At 48.5% G+C, this 12464-nt stretch overlaps 1 long non-coding RNA gene across 1 annotated transcript; it reads left to right on the forward strand.

Annotated features, from left to right (window-relative positions):
* Window positions 1-1812: 1812 nt before the first annotated feature.
* On the forward strand, window positions 1813-11276 carry LOC116746773. Its single transcript, XR_004347868.1, has 4 exons — window positions 1813-2491; window positions 2678-2809; window positions 9681-9799; window positions 9940-11276. It is a non-coding gene; the product is annotated as an uncharacterized LOC116746773 (long non-coding RNA).
* Window positions 11277-12464: the final 1188 nt, after the last annotated feature.

A 12464-nucleotide genomic window follows, 5' to 3' on the forward strand; every position in this document is an offset into this window, starting at 1 on the left:
ACTGGGAGGACACGCTTCAGGGCCATAGCCTGAGTCCCTCAGGAAACTGTCACTGAGCGGTGGGTTGTCACTGAGCTCTTGTCCTAGAAAGCTGTTCCGTTTTCTGGGTGCTGGACATCTGTTCAGCATTGTGCCCCCAAGGGAGTCGGGTCAGGGAGCCTGGAGACTGATCAAACTGCCAGTAATGTAGGGGCCAGGCTGTGGGAAGTGGGAGTCCACCGAGGGGGGGCACAGCTCAGGCAGAGAGGTGGGCGCCCGGCCCGGTCCCTGCCCTGCCTCTAGCTTTCTTGCTTCTGTGGGCTCTGAACTTCTCTGTGTTATATCAGCAAAGGTCACAACAGGAAAAGAGAACCAAGCAGAAGATGTATCACCTTTTATGACCTGTCATTTTCGTTTCTGTCATAAGCCTACCCAGGGTCAAAGGGAGGGGGTATAGACCCGACCTCTCGATGTGGGAGGGTCAACAATCCTAGTCAGGAGAACGGTGGGACAGCAGCTACTGCTGTAGGCATGTACGAGGGTTCTCCAGGGCAATGGAACCAGGTGGAGACGGATTGATTGATGTAAGGAATCGGCTCATGCAGTCCTGGAAGCTGAGACGTCCCAGGATCCGCAGTCCGCTCCCTGGGGAGCCAGTGGCGTAAGTTCCAGTCTGTGGGCAGGAGAGACTGTTGTTCCAGCTCAGCAGGCAGGCAAGAAAAGTTCTTTTTCGTCAGCTTGTTGGTTCTATTCAGGCCTTCGATGCACTGGGTGAGACCCACCCACACTGGGGAGAACAACCTGCTTTACTCAGTCTACCGATTCAACTGTTAATCTCATCCAGAAACAGACACACCCAGAAAAACGTTGGACCAAATATCTGAGCACCCCGAGGCCCCGTCAAGTTGATGCATAATACTAGCCATCAAAGTCACCTCTGAAAACACAAATACCATGTTCTCAGAGGACGGACTTCCACCCCTCAGGTCCCCAGGTGAGCTCAGAGCCCTTCTGCCTCTTCTTTCTGATTTTTGAATTTTATTTATTTTTTTATACAACAGGTTCTTATTCGTTATCCATTTTATACATATTAGTGTATATATGTCGATCCCAATCTCCCAATTCATCCCACCACCACCCGTCCCCCGCCACTTTCCCCCCTTGGTGTCCATACGTTTGTTCTCTACATCTGTGTCTCAACTTCTGCCCTGTAAACCGGTTCATCTGTACCATTTTGATGTCGCTGCTGGCAGACATGGGAACGGGATTCAGGGCACTTCCTCCTCAGGGCCCCCCCACCTCTTTCCTGATTAGGCCTTGTAAGTGAAGGAGCCCAGAGGTGGCAATGGTGACTACGGGAGTCACAGAAGACCCTATAGTCAGAGCGCTGCCGCTTTAGAGGGAAAGCCAGAAGCCGTGAGTCTCTTGGGCCTTTGTGACTGGGCCAGTCCACAGGTGGGGTCACATGGGGGCACGCTGGTACTGAGGTGAAGAGGAAACCAGGCTGGTGGTGGGGTGGGGCGTGAGACCAGGAGGGAGAGCTGGGAAGGGCACAGCGGCTGGGCACCTCCTTCTCCTCATCCACCTTCCTCCTCCTCGGCCCAGCTCTGTGCGCTAAAACACCACCACCACCACCACCAAGCTAGCACAGACTGGAATAAATAATCGAATAAAGTATACTAGTATAGTATCGAGTTCCATCTGTACGTCACATTTATGCGCCAGGGCTCTCACAAAACTTCTGAAGGTAGGATACTTTCAATTTCAGTTTGTAAATAAAGACACAGATGGAGAGATTAAAGAACTTGCTCATGACTGTACAGCTGGTGAGGATGGATGTTGGACGCAAACAACGTCCGTCTGACGCTCGGCGTTCACTCGCTACACGCTCATTGCACCAGGTCAGCGTTCCTCTTACTGGGGGGAAGCAATGAGGAATGGGGAAGTGAGGCTGATGCAAGGAAATAGCAATGAGAGGGAAATGGAAACCGTATTTCCTCCTGGCACAGCTCTGTGGCTGTTGACCTTTAAGGGACAAGTAGGTGGAATCCCTGATTCTAGGGATACCAGTGAATCGGGGCAGGAGACGGTCTTGCCGTGAGACCGGGGAAAGGGGTCTGCCTGGGTTTAATGAGAATGGAAAGGGTTGTTGGGTCTAGGGACACCTGGCTTCTCCCCACAGGCATGGCCCTGGGAATCACACCTCAACGGCTGGACATCTTCTCTCTCCTGCTCTCAATCTTGAGGTTTCCTGGGAAAGCCTGTCTCATTTATTATAAACTAATTTCCTGGGAGAAGGTGGGAGAGAGTGGATGGTGAAGAGATATAGGAAACGGGAGCTAGGCTTCTGGCTTGGGCGCCACTAGTTGGTGTAGAGGACGTGGTCTCCGAGTTTCCTTCCAGCTCTGTGCCTCGTGCGTCCTAAGTGCCCGAAGGTGCTGAACTGATCTCCAGTCTCTCCATGGCAAAGTGAGGGCTCTGTTTCCTGAGGAACCTGAGCAATCCCGCCCAGGTGAGCCGCGGTATTTCTCTGCTATCCTGGGCCCGGGGTGAGCATTTACTCCTGGGCAGGTCACACCAGAGCTCTGATGGCCTTTACATCTCTCATGTGACTGTGACTCCTATGTCACCGTCCTGTAACTTCCTGTGGCCAAGTCAGCCTACAGGGCTGCGTTAGAAGGTTCTCCCTTTGTTCCAGATGTTCTCAACGCCACCCACCGTGGGAACGCACACCATGCCTCACGGGACAGAGCCTACTGGGATGTCCTGGGTGTTGTGAAGGGGCCTGGCGGGCACTGAGGGACACTCACCCCATCTCATGGACTCAGGGGTGAGTCAGGCTGCTGCCCCCCCGACTCACTTTGGCTCTTCTCAAACTCTCCCCCTTGCGGCCCTTCCTCTCCTCTCCCAGACTCACCCCAGGCACTCAGCCTCTCTTCACTGAGGGTTTGGCTGTGGGCTCCATCGTCCTTAGGGAGTTTGTCCCCCCAGTAAGCTTCCCCGCTGCTCCTCACTCAAGCCCAGTCAGCCTTTGGGGGTGTGGGGGGGGCGGTTGGAGGGGCTCGGCATAGTTAAAAGCAGGTGAGTCATCTCCCCAGGTGGACATGGGAGAAAAGAGTTGGTGGATGTGCTGGTAGGAAAAAAACGACATTCAAGCAAAAAGTACAGCTGAATCAAGTCATGAATGTCCTCCCTGGGAGGGGCATGTGTGTATGGAGGCGGGGCTCGGGTAGGGAAGTGGTCTGAGAGAGCAGTGGGACCTAGCAGCTAAGGGGGCTGTTTACTGAGTACAGTCTGAGAATAAACTCTGGATCCTTTAGATTCATGAAATCTCATCAGTGTGCGTCACGAGGGTCTGCTATGCAGGTAACTGTGCGTGTGTTACCCCACAGCTGCTTTACAGCACTGTTGCCTTTGGAAAAGGCACGTGGGAAGAGGCTTGACCGCGCAGCCAGGGGGGTGGCGGTATTAGACTTCACAGTGGAAGCAGCATCCATTTTTCTGGAACCTTTTTCAAAAGGAGCGTGAGTACCCTCTGTGTCTCTAACGGGCAGGGGCCGATCTGAAGGTTAGGGTGACGCCAGTTTATCTGGTACAGCCCTTGAAGGTCTGTGGACCCGCGGCCTCTCAATTCATCATCTGGGGACAAGAGGACGTAGTCCTAAGGGGTTGAGGTCTCAGTCCCAATAAGAAGGCTGAGGTCAGTTAGCATTCATCTCTTTCCTTGAATTCCTTCTTACTGCTTTTGCAAGGCGCTCGGTTTCTCACCTCATCACCTTCTTGCCCCAGACTGGCTCCCTCAACCTGGCACTGATCATCCGTGTTTCTGTCGCATGCGCCATCCCTCTCTGGTCTCTGAGGTCACAGACCCTGGAGTCACCTTGGATTTAGCAAATTCACTGAGCACTCTTTCATTCATTTCCTAAAATCAATCCTGCCCCACCCCCGCTCCCCAATCCCAGTGTTCTTGTTACACCCTTCTTTTCTTCCGCATTCTACTGTCCTCAGACAGCTTTGGGCCTTCATAACATCACGTATGACCTCCGAGCTGTCGATTGGCAGCTGCTGTTTCTCTCCCCAAACCTCCCTGAGCTGTGCCTGGATGATGAAGCGATGGGTGCGGCAGACTCTGCTAACCGTGCACCCAAAATCCATTTTCTCTCCCTGGGAGCACGGCTGGCTTACATTTACCAGACTCCCAGGTACTAAATGTAGCAAATCGCTGAGTTCTAGGCAGGGGGATATGAGCAAAATTAAGAAGAGTACCTGTTAGAAGCAGACAACAAGGAGGCTTAGGTGATGGCAGCCTTGGAAACGGAAGGTGCCCGGTCCCTGATTACCGTGAGGAGGAAAGCCACCACCAATGAGATCAGACTTCCATCTATACCAACAAGAAATAAGCTTGTTTTGTGTTTGAAAATATTTGGGTCAAAACCCATTTCAAGTCCAGAGTCCTCTATCTGATTTTTCAGGTTTCCCATGGTTGCCCCTGCCCCTGTCTGGCTTCAATTCCCGCCGCTGTTTCCTCTGCCATCCATTCTGGTCAGCCTGTCTCTTTCAGCCCTCAGCAAGCCCACTCCTGCCTTCCCACCCCAAGCCCGCTGCACCTCCTGCCCTCTGTCTCCTTCCCTTTGCTGACCTCAGTCTCTAGTTCTTCCAGGAAGAGCCTCGGAAAACTCCATCCTACACTCACCTCTCCCTTCTCTGAATTAATAGGTTAGTCATTGCTTCACATGTGCTAGTTTTCTCTTCCTTCTCACAGGCAAGAACTGTCTTCGTGTCTACTCCTCAGTGTTGGGTGTCAAGTAGCAGTTAAATACACTGTTTTGTGAACTGACTGTAGTCTAGGGTCCTCAGACTTTATTCCTTGACATGAATAAGAAGTATGCTCTCTAACAGATCATTTGTTCATTCAAAGAAAGATTTACTGGGTGTAAATCTTTTTACAGTCCCCACCGACACTGTCATAAAGAGCTATAGTGAAAGTTCTAGGGAACACATGACAAAGTTACTGACCTTCAGCATATGTGTCAGAATATGAGACTTGTTTGATGATATTTCTGTCCTGGTTAGTCCCTGAGGTTGCTGATGTATTTTCACTTTCCCCTGAAATCTTTTGCTCCCTATCAACGTTGTACCTCCAACACGGAACCCCGAGGCTGGACACACCCAAGGAAGTACAGGGCAGGTCTCCACTTATTTTGAGTCTCGAAGTTGACTTTCTTTGCCTATTTATCAGGACCATACTCTTGAAAGCCAGTTTTTGTAGATAGAGGGGAAATCTTTCCTAAATCCCCAATATTTCCCTTTGGCATGTTAAGAGCTGAGACCACCTGCGTCTCTATCAAAGAGTGGAAGGGAGAGCAGACACCCCCTCAGCCCTTCCCAATTCACTGCCCAGAAGGGGATGGATTGGGGCAAAGGAAACCCTTGCCAATGAGGACGGTAAAGTGAAATGCCTATACCTTCCGGCTACATGGGACGGAGCGTGGGTTGAGATCAGTATGCCTGGACTTCTCTCCCCAGGAGGGGGCGCTGTTAGTTGAGAGGGAGGCCGAGGTGAGAGGGGCTTTTGCACCACATCTTGGGACCCTGGGAGGAGACCCCTAGGAGGATGCCCTGTCCACTGCCATGGCGTTGCTGGAATGTCAGCTCCACTAGAGCAGGGATGTTTGTTTGGTTCACTGATCCCCAAAACCTAGAACAGTGCCCAGAACATAGTAGGTGCTCAATAAATATTTCTGGGGTGACTACATCAGAGTAAAACGGATGGGACGCTGCCTCTGGGCAGAGCTCCCCCGTGTGGCTTGGAAGGCGTCCAAGAGTTTCTATAAGCCACGTAGGGGCACATGGCGAGTGGAGGGGGCTGGGTGGTGATCTTATGTGGGGTGTTGCCACAATGGAGGCTTCAAGGAGGACCCTGTGGGCCGGAGGGGCAATAGTGTCCTCAGCTAGTGTCAGGGGGACACCCAGCTCCACCAACAGCCAGATGGGGCTGAGTCAGCAGGGGGGATTTTGGGGCTGCGCTGACCCAGAGGGGCCACGGCCCCAGCAGCATCAGGCCGACAGGGGGCGCCATGTCCCACAGTACAGAGAATAGTACAAGGGCACCGCAGGCATCAGAGACCACCTCTGCAGCCACAAGGACTCCATGAACTCCCCCTACTCAGAGGCCATCTTGGGGAGGAGGATGGAGTGGGGCAGAGCTCAGCATGTCCTTGAAAAGGACTGCTTTCAACCGAAAAGAGACCATTGAAGTAGGAAGAGACTCAGATATTAACTAGCCTATCCAAGCCTCCTTTTCTTTGAACTGGAGTTGGCATTGGCACCTGCTTCACAGGGTTTCTGCAAGAATTAAATAAATAGTATATAGAAAGCATTTGGAATCTGACAAGTTGTAATCGACATCCTTGCTGTGACACTTGTTCCCCGGAGAGGTGGCATTCCTGGGGACAGCTAGGTCAGTTGTGAAAAATAAGATGTTATGTTTACTTTGCAACATCTGAGCATGGTGTGAAAAAGAACTGCCATCATGATACTTAATAACACACGATTTGAGTAGGGATTTCTGGCTTACAAAGCACTTCCAAATATTGTCCCCTTGAATCCTCTCAACAATGCCACAACAGGGGAGATCATTTCTACCCTGATTTTACAGATCTGGAAACTAAAACTCAGAGAATTTGACGGGCTCGCCCAAGGCCAGACTTCTAGCAAATGCTGGAGCCAGCTCTGAAATCCAGGACTCCTGACTCCAAATCCCCTTCTCTTTCAACTCTATCACTCCTGGAAATGGGCCCCCTGCCACCAGAGAGGGCAGGACCCTCCCCATCATCAAAAGGTGGAAGTGGCCGGTGGAGGTGATCGAGGCCACGGACAAAGGAAACGGAGTCAGACACCCGTGGGTGAGATAAAGCCCAGACGAAGAAGGACTTTCTCTTCTGTCTTAGTTTAGACCCTTTCGGTGGCAGTCAACTGAAGCCCGGGTCAAATTCACTTCAATACTGAACAAGGCTTTTTGATTGTTTAAGTATATTACCTAAAATGGGGGTTAAATGTTATAAGGGTGCAGGGATGATTCACAGAATGCAGGTCAGGGCATGACGTGGGTCCAGGAACTGGAGGATCCTCAGTGCTGTACCTGAGTGGCTTGTCTTCTGGTCAGATCTGCCTCCTCTCTGTCTGTGGACTGGCTGGCCTCCTTCTCTGGCCTCCTGGTTGCCTACAAGGCTAACGTCTCCTGTTTGCAGTTCCAGAATGCCAGCCTAGAGGGTATGATCAGCCTGGATGGGGGTCTCCACACCTACGATGGCTGGATTGGTTCTGGCCGCTCTCCTGAAAGGCCCACAGGGGCCATCACCGGGCCTGCCCCACAGACTAAGCACAGAAATGGGCAAATGCCGGACAGGCCTTTGGGCCACAGCACAGGGAAAAAGCACTTGCTGCTGGTGGAGAGTGAGTTTATCCCGTGTGCTGTCTTTCATATCAGAAGGGCTGAGCTTTCCTTTCCATGTCAGCCTCTTCCTTGCAATCCACCCTGTGGACAGCTCCCTCTCCAGGCCTAGAGGTGGCTGCTTTACGGAAAAGGCAAAATTCACTTTTTGACAGAACTGCCTCCTAGTGCTTGAAAATGTCCAGTTTCCTCCATGTGTCAAAAAGCCACTCCTTGGAACCTGCGAGGGAAAGCTCTCTGCCAGGGGATCAGAGGTGAGACCAGCAGGTGACAGGGCCCCTCAGTCTCTAGTTACACGTAGAACGCTGAGATGTGTATTCTTTGCCTCTTCTTACTTCCATGTTTGTCATTTGATAGATTCTCAACTCCTGAAGAAACCAAGTCAGAAAGACGTGGCCCAACTTCACATGACATTTTGGCTGGCTGGGGTGGGGCGGGGCTGTCACTGTCCCATGTGGATGGTTTCTGGTGTGAAAGAAAAATTTGAGGGGTTGTCTCTGTCTCCAGATTCAGGCCCCCTAACACTGAACTTAGGGAATAACAGAACAGTGACTTTACTGGGAACTCATTTCACAAGGAAGTTATAAAACTGAGCATTTATGCGTGGCATTTAGAAGCTTAAACTGTCTTTTCTTGGAAACAGCGGAAGCAGGTGGTCAGACCCGCCCCACGTGAGTGAAAGACATGCTCGGTGGAGCTTGTGGCTGGAGCCAGCGTTCGGGGACGGCTCCTAGCCGTGTTGTTTTTTGTTTTTTTGAAGGTGCATAAAGAAAATACTTTATTCTTAATATAGTGCTGGAATTTAGTAGCTATAAAATACTTTTTATTTTATGCAATTTTTAAAGGTTACTTTCCATTTACAGTTATTACAAAATTATTGATTCTATTCCCCGGGTCGTACAATGCATCCTTGAGCCTATCTTACACCCAGTAGGTTGCACCTCCCACTGCCCTACCCCTATGTGGCCCCTCCCCCCTCCTTTCTCGCCACTGATAACCATGTTCTCTATATATGTGAGTCCGCTTCTTTTTTGTTATATTCACTAGTTTGTTGTCATTCTTTTTTATGACCTCCCCACCTCTGTTCCTTTGCACCTCAGTTGCTACATCCAACTAGTCTCACCTTCTGGCTGTCACTGATAGGATGGCCCTCCTCTGCACTGAGGCATCTTTCTGACCTGGTCCTGGCTCTTTCTCTGCTGTACCAGTCACAGCACAGGGAGGTCACCAAGAAGCACCATCCCCCTCGTGGGGCTAACATTCTATTATTTAGACCGTGTCTACCATTTCATCCAGCACCCCTGGTGATTCTCCTCTTCAAGTGAACTCAGTCTGTGTGTTAAAGATACTTTCCCTCCTAAAACAAAGTTTACTTGGAGAGAAGGTGGATACGATGTTCAGGATCTTTTGCTAAGAGGTTTAGGAGGGCAGCTGTGACGACGGCTCTTTCTGAGTATGTTTTGGTGCCACCACCATCATCAACAAGACCAGGACAGGTCAGAGGCAGCAACGGCCCGACGCAAGGCGCGCGCTTTCTCCACTAAGTCATTTACCCCTGGTGTCACCATAGCAGAGAGAGATTCTGCCCCATCCTTCCGGGCGGCATGGTAGCGATAAATGGACTATTTCCTGCCATATCGGTAAACAAAGGATGTCACAGTCACCAATGATTGAGCCCTCCAGCGTGAGCCCTGAGGAAACCCCGGGCTGAAAAGAATACCTGCCATCTAGCAGCCATCAGACTGCAGCCACTCCCTGCGGTGAGCCCTGAGGAAACTGTTTGTGAAAATAGGATACTGGCCCCAGAAAGCTGAGGTGCATATCAAAGGAATGATTTCAGCGAGCCCAGACTCTTGCATCTTCCCACACGTAGAAAAGCGCTAAACTCCTTAACTTGAGATACCTGGTTTTCTTTATTTAACAATAATCTTTTGATGTTCCCAGTTACCTATCCTTTGTTGCAAAACTCTATTATTCCGGCTCCTCCCCTCGCCTCCTTGGAGCAGTTTCTGCATTATCTGTCTCCCCGCTGCAGTCCTCATTTTGCCCCAAGTAAAACTTAACTCGCGACTCTCACGTTGTGCATATTTTTTTAAAAGTCAAAAGTAGCCTAAGAGGGAAGCATGAAGGTGGGATTTAAGACTATGCCACCCAGCCCAAACTGTTTTCATCATAGTCCATTTCATGTCAGGCAGCAACGGAGGTGGCAAAAACAACAGGCGTTTCTAATACTCCTTTATTATTGTAGAAATCACCCGAGGCTGACCCCATGCTAACTACTGAGGTTCACAGTCCTAGGAACAGCAAAGGAGGAAAACAGACATCTACACAGAGCCTCAGTGGCCCCATCCACATAATAAGGATCAGGTAAACCCTTCCCTCCCCCCTCCTTAGTACAGCAAGGCAACAAGCATTTACGTGCCTAGAACTGGGCTAGGAATTTTATGTGTATTATTGAATTCCTTCATGCCTTTCTTGTGAAGTGGATTTTATGATTGCCACTGTAGCGCTGTGACCTCGAGGCTCACACCTCTGAAGAAGCGGCCAGGATTTTCTGGCACCAAAGACCGCCCTGGGCTGTTTCCTCAAGATACCCAGCTGATCCTCAGAGGTGTGAACTCCCTTCACTAAGGTTTGATAAGGGGCCCTGGGGAGGATGGGGAAGCCTCAGTCAACACTGTCGAAGGAGTAAGGTTTGTATTTGTGTCCTTCTAACAATCTCTTCCCCACACTTCACGCCAGCCAGCGACCAGTGTCTTTCCCAGGCTTTCTGCCCCTCCTCTCAGCCCAGAACTACTGTCAGCTAATCCCTGGAAGCTGCAAAGGCTAACGGTGGGATCTTTTCAGGAGGACAAAGAACAAAAAGCCCCAGATCTCAAATGAACTTCTCCTTGAGGAATTTCAGTCTCCAAGACAGGCGATGTCTACACACCCCTGAAATCACGCTCTCAGCCCCTCTCCTTCTCCAAAAGCCAACAGAGGAGCCACCTAGAGAGCCGCATATACAGCGCTGCACTTCCGCACTTGAGCAACCCTGGTTCTCTGCTGAAGTCTGAGACTTTTAGCTCAGCTTTTCCCCCACAGAGGCTGTTCACTGCACGGAACTAGGTTCTTCAGTTTTACTTGCTCAAGGCAACTGGGCTGTGTCTGCCTTCACAACCCATCAGTTCACTGCAGCCATTAGAAACCAGGCTGGGTGAGTAGTGAGATACCAGAGGCACGCCTTCCAGATCAGGAACAAAACAAGTGTCCTGGGTACCACTACGTCATTTAACATTGTTCCAAAAGTGTTAGTCAATACAATTAGACAAAAGCATGAAGAAATATAAATATTTTAAAAGAGGGGGAAATTGTCGTTATTATTTATTTATTTATTTATAGATAATCTGATCACACAGTTGAAAAGCTGAATAAAATGAAATCATTGGAAATATTGAGTTCAATAAGGAGGTCAGATTTTTTTTCAGAAAAGCAAAATCAATGTCCTTAGAGTCAGTTAGAAATACGATGTAATGACCCCATTCACAAAAGCAGCCACGCTATAAAATAAGATAAAATGAAATAAATACCTAGAATAAACTTTTAAAATATATACATGATAGATGAAGAGAGCAATGAAACCCAACCAAGAGTCATAAAAGATGGCCTGAATAAATGGTGAGATATCTTGTTCTCAGATGAGCAACTTAATTTCTTTGATTTCTAAATATTGGAGGATTTTCCAAATATTGTTCTGATATTGATTTTCTATTTTAATTGCATTGTAGTCAGTTCTGTTAAACTTATTAAGGTTTAATTTACAGCCCAGAAAGGGGTCTATGTGAATGTTCCATGTGCGTTGGAAAATTACGTGCATACTGCTCTAAATGGAATATTCTATAAATGTTAATTAAATAAAATTGTTCTAGTTGTCCATATCTTTGCTGATTTTCTGTCTACTTGTTCTATCAGTTATTGAGAGAGGAATATTGAAATCTCCATTGATAGTTGTGGATTTGTCTGTTTCTCCTTTCAATTCTATCACATTTTGTCTTATGTATTTTGAAGCTTCACTGTTTGGCGCCTTCATCAAAAAGATGGAACAATCCTGAATATGTATGTACCTAACAACAAAGCTTCAACATACGTACCTTCTTTTTTTTTTTTTGGCGGTACGCGGGCCTCTCACTGTTGTGGCCTCTCCCGCTGCGGAGCACAGGCTCCGGACGCGCAGGTTCAGCGGCCATGGCTCACGGGCCCAGCCGCTCCGCGGCATGTGGGATCTTCCCGGACCGCCGGGGCACGAACCCGCATCCCCTGCATCGGCAGGCGGACTCTCAACCACTGCGCCACCAGGGAAGCCCCATATGTACCTTCTTGGTGAATTGACCTGTTTATCATTAAGTAATGTCCCTGTTTATCTCTAGTAATATTCTTTATATTGAAATCTATTTTGTGATAATTAATATGGCTACTCCAGCTTTCTTTTGATTAGTGTAATGGTGTATCTTTTTTCATCTTTTCACTTTTACCCTACCTATGTCTTTATATATAAGGCAATTTCCTTTAAGCAGTATATATTTGGGCCTTACTTTTCAGATCAATCTCTTTTAATTAGTGTTTAGACTGTTTACAATTAATGTGATTCTTGATAGAATTGAATTTAAATTTATCATCTTGCTACTTGTTTTTTTATCTGCCCCTCTGTTCTTTGTTTTTTTATTTCTGTTTTTCTGACTTCTTTTACATAAAAAGAGAAAAACTACGTGTAAAAGAAACCATGATCCTCCATACAATGGAATGCCCAGCCATTAAAAATATTGCCGTGGATCTACATTTACCAAAACGAAAAGATTCCCCTATTGTTAGATAGATTGCATTGGGTGCCTTTACAGTAAGAGCATTCATTTATTTTCTATGTAGAACTTATGTCCACTTGAAATTATATATTTTTATTTGTTTATTAGCTGTTGCCCTTACTACATAAATCAGGGAATTTAAGTTTATTGCTATATGCAGATTCTTGAACATCGTAGGAATTTTTAAATGTCTG

Source organism: Phocoena sinus, chromosome 21 (assembly GCF_008692025.1).
Source record: "Phocoena sinus isolate mPhoSin1 chromosome 21, mPhoSin1.pri, whole genome shotgun sequence".
Taxonomy (NCBI): Eukaryota; Metazoa; Chordata; class Mammalia; order Artiodactyla; family Phocoenidae; genus Phocoena; species Phocoena sinus.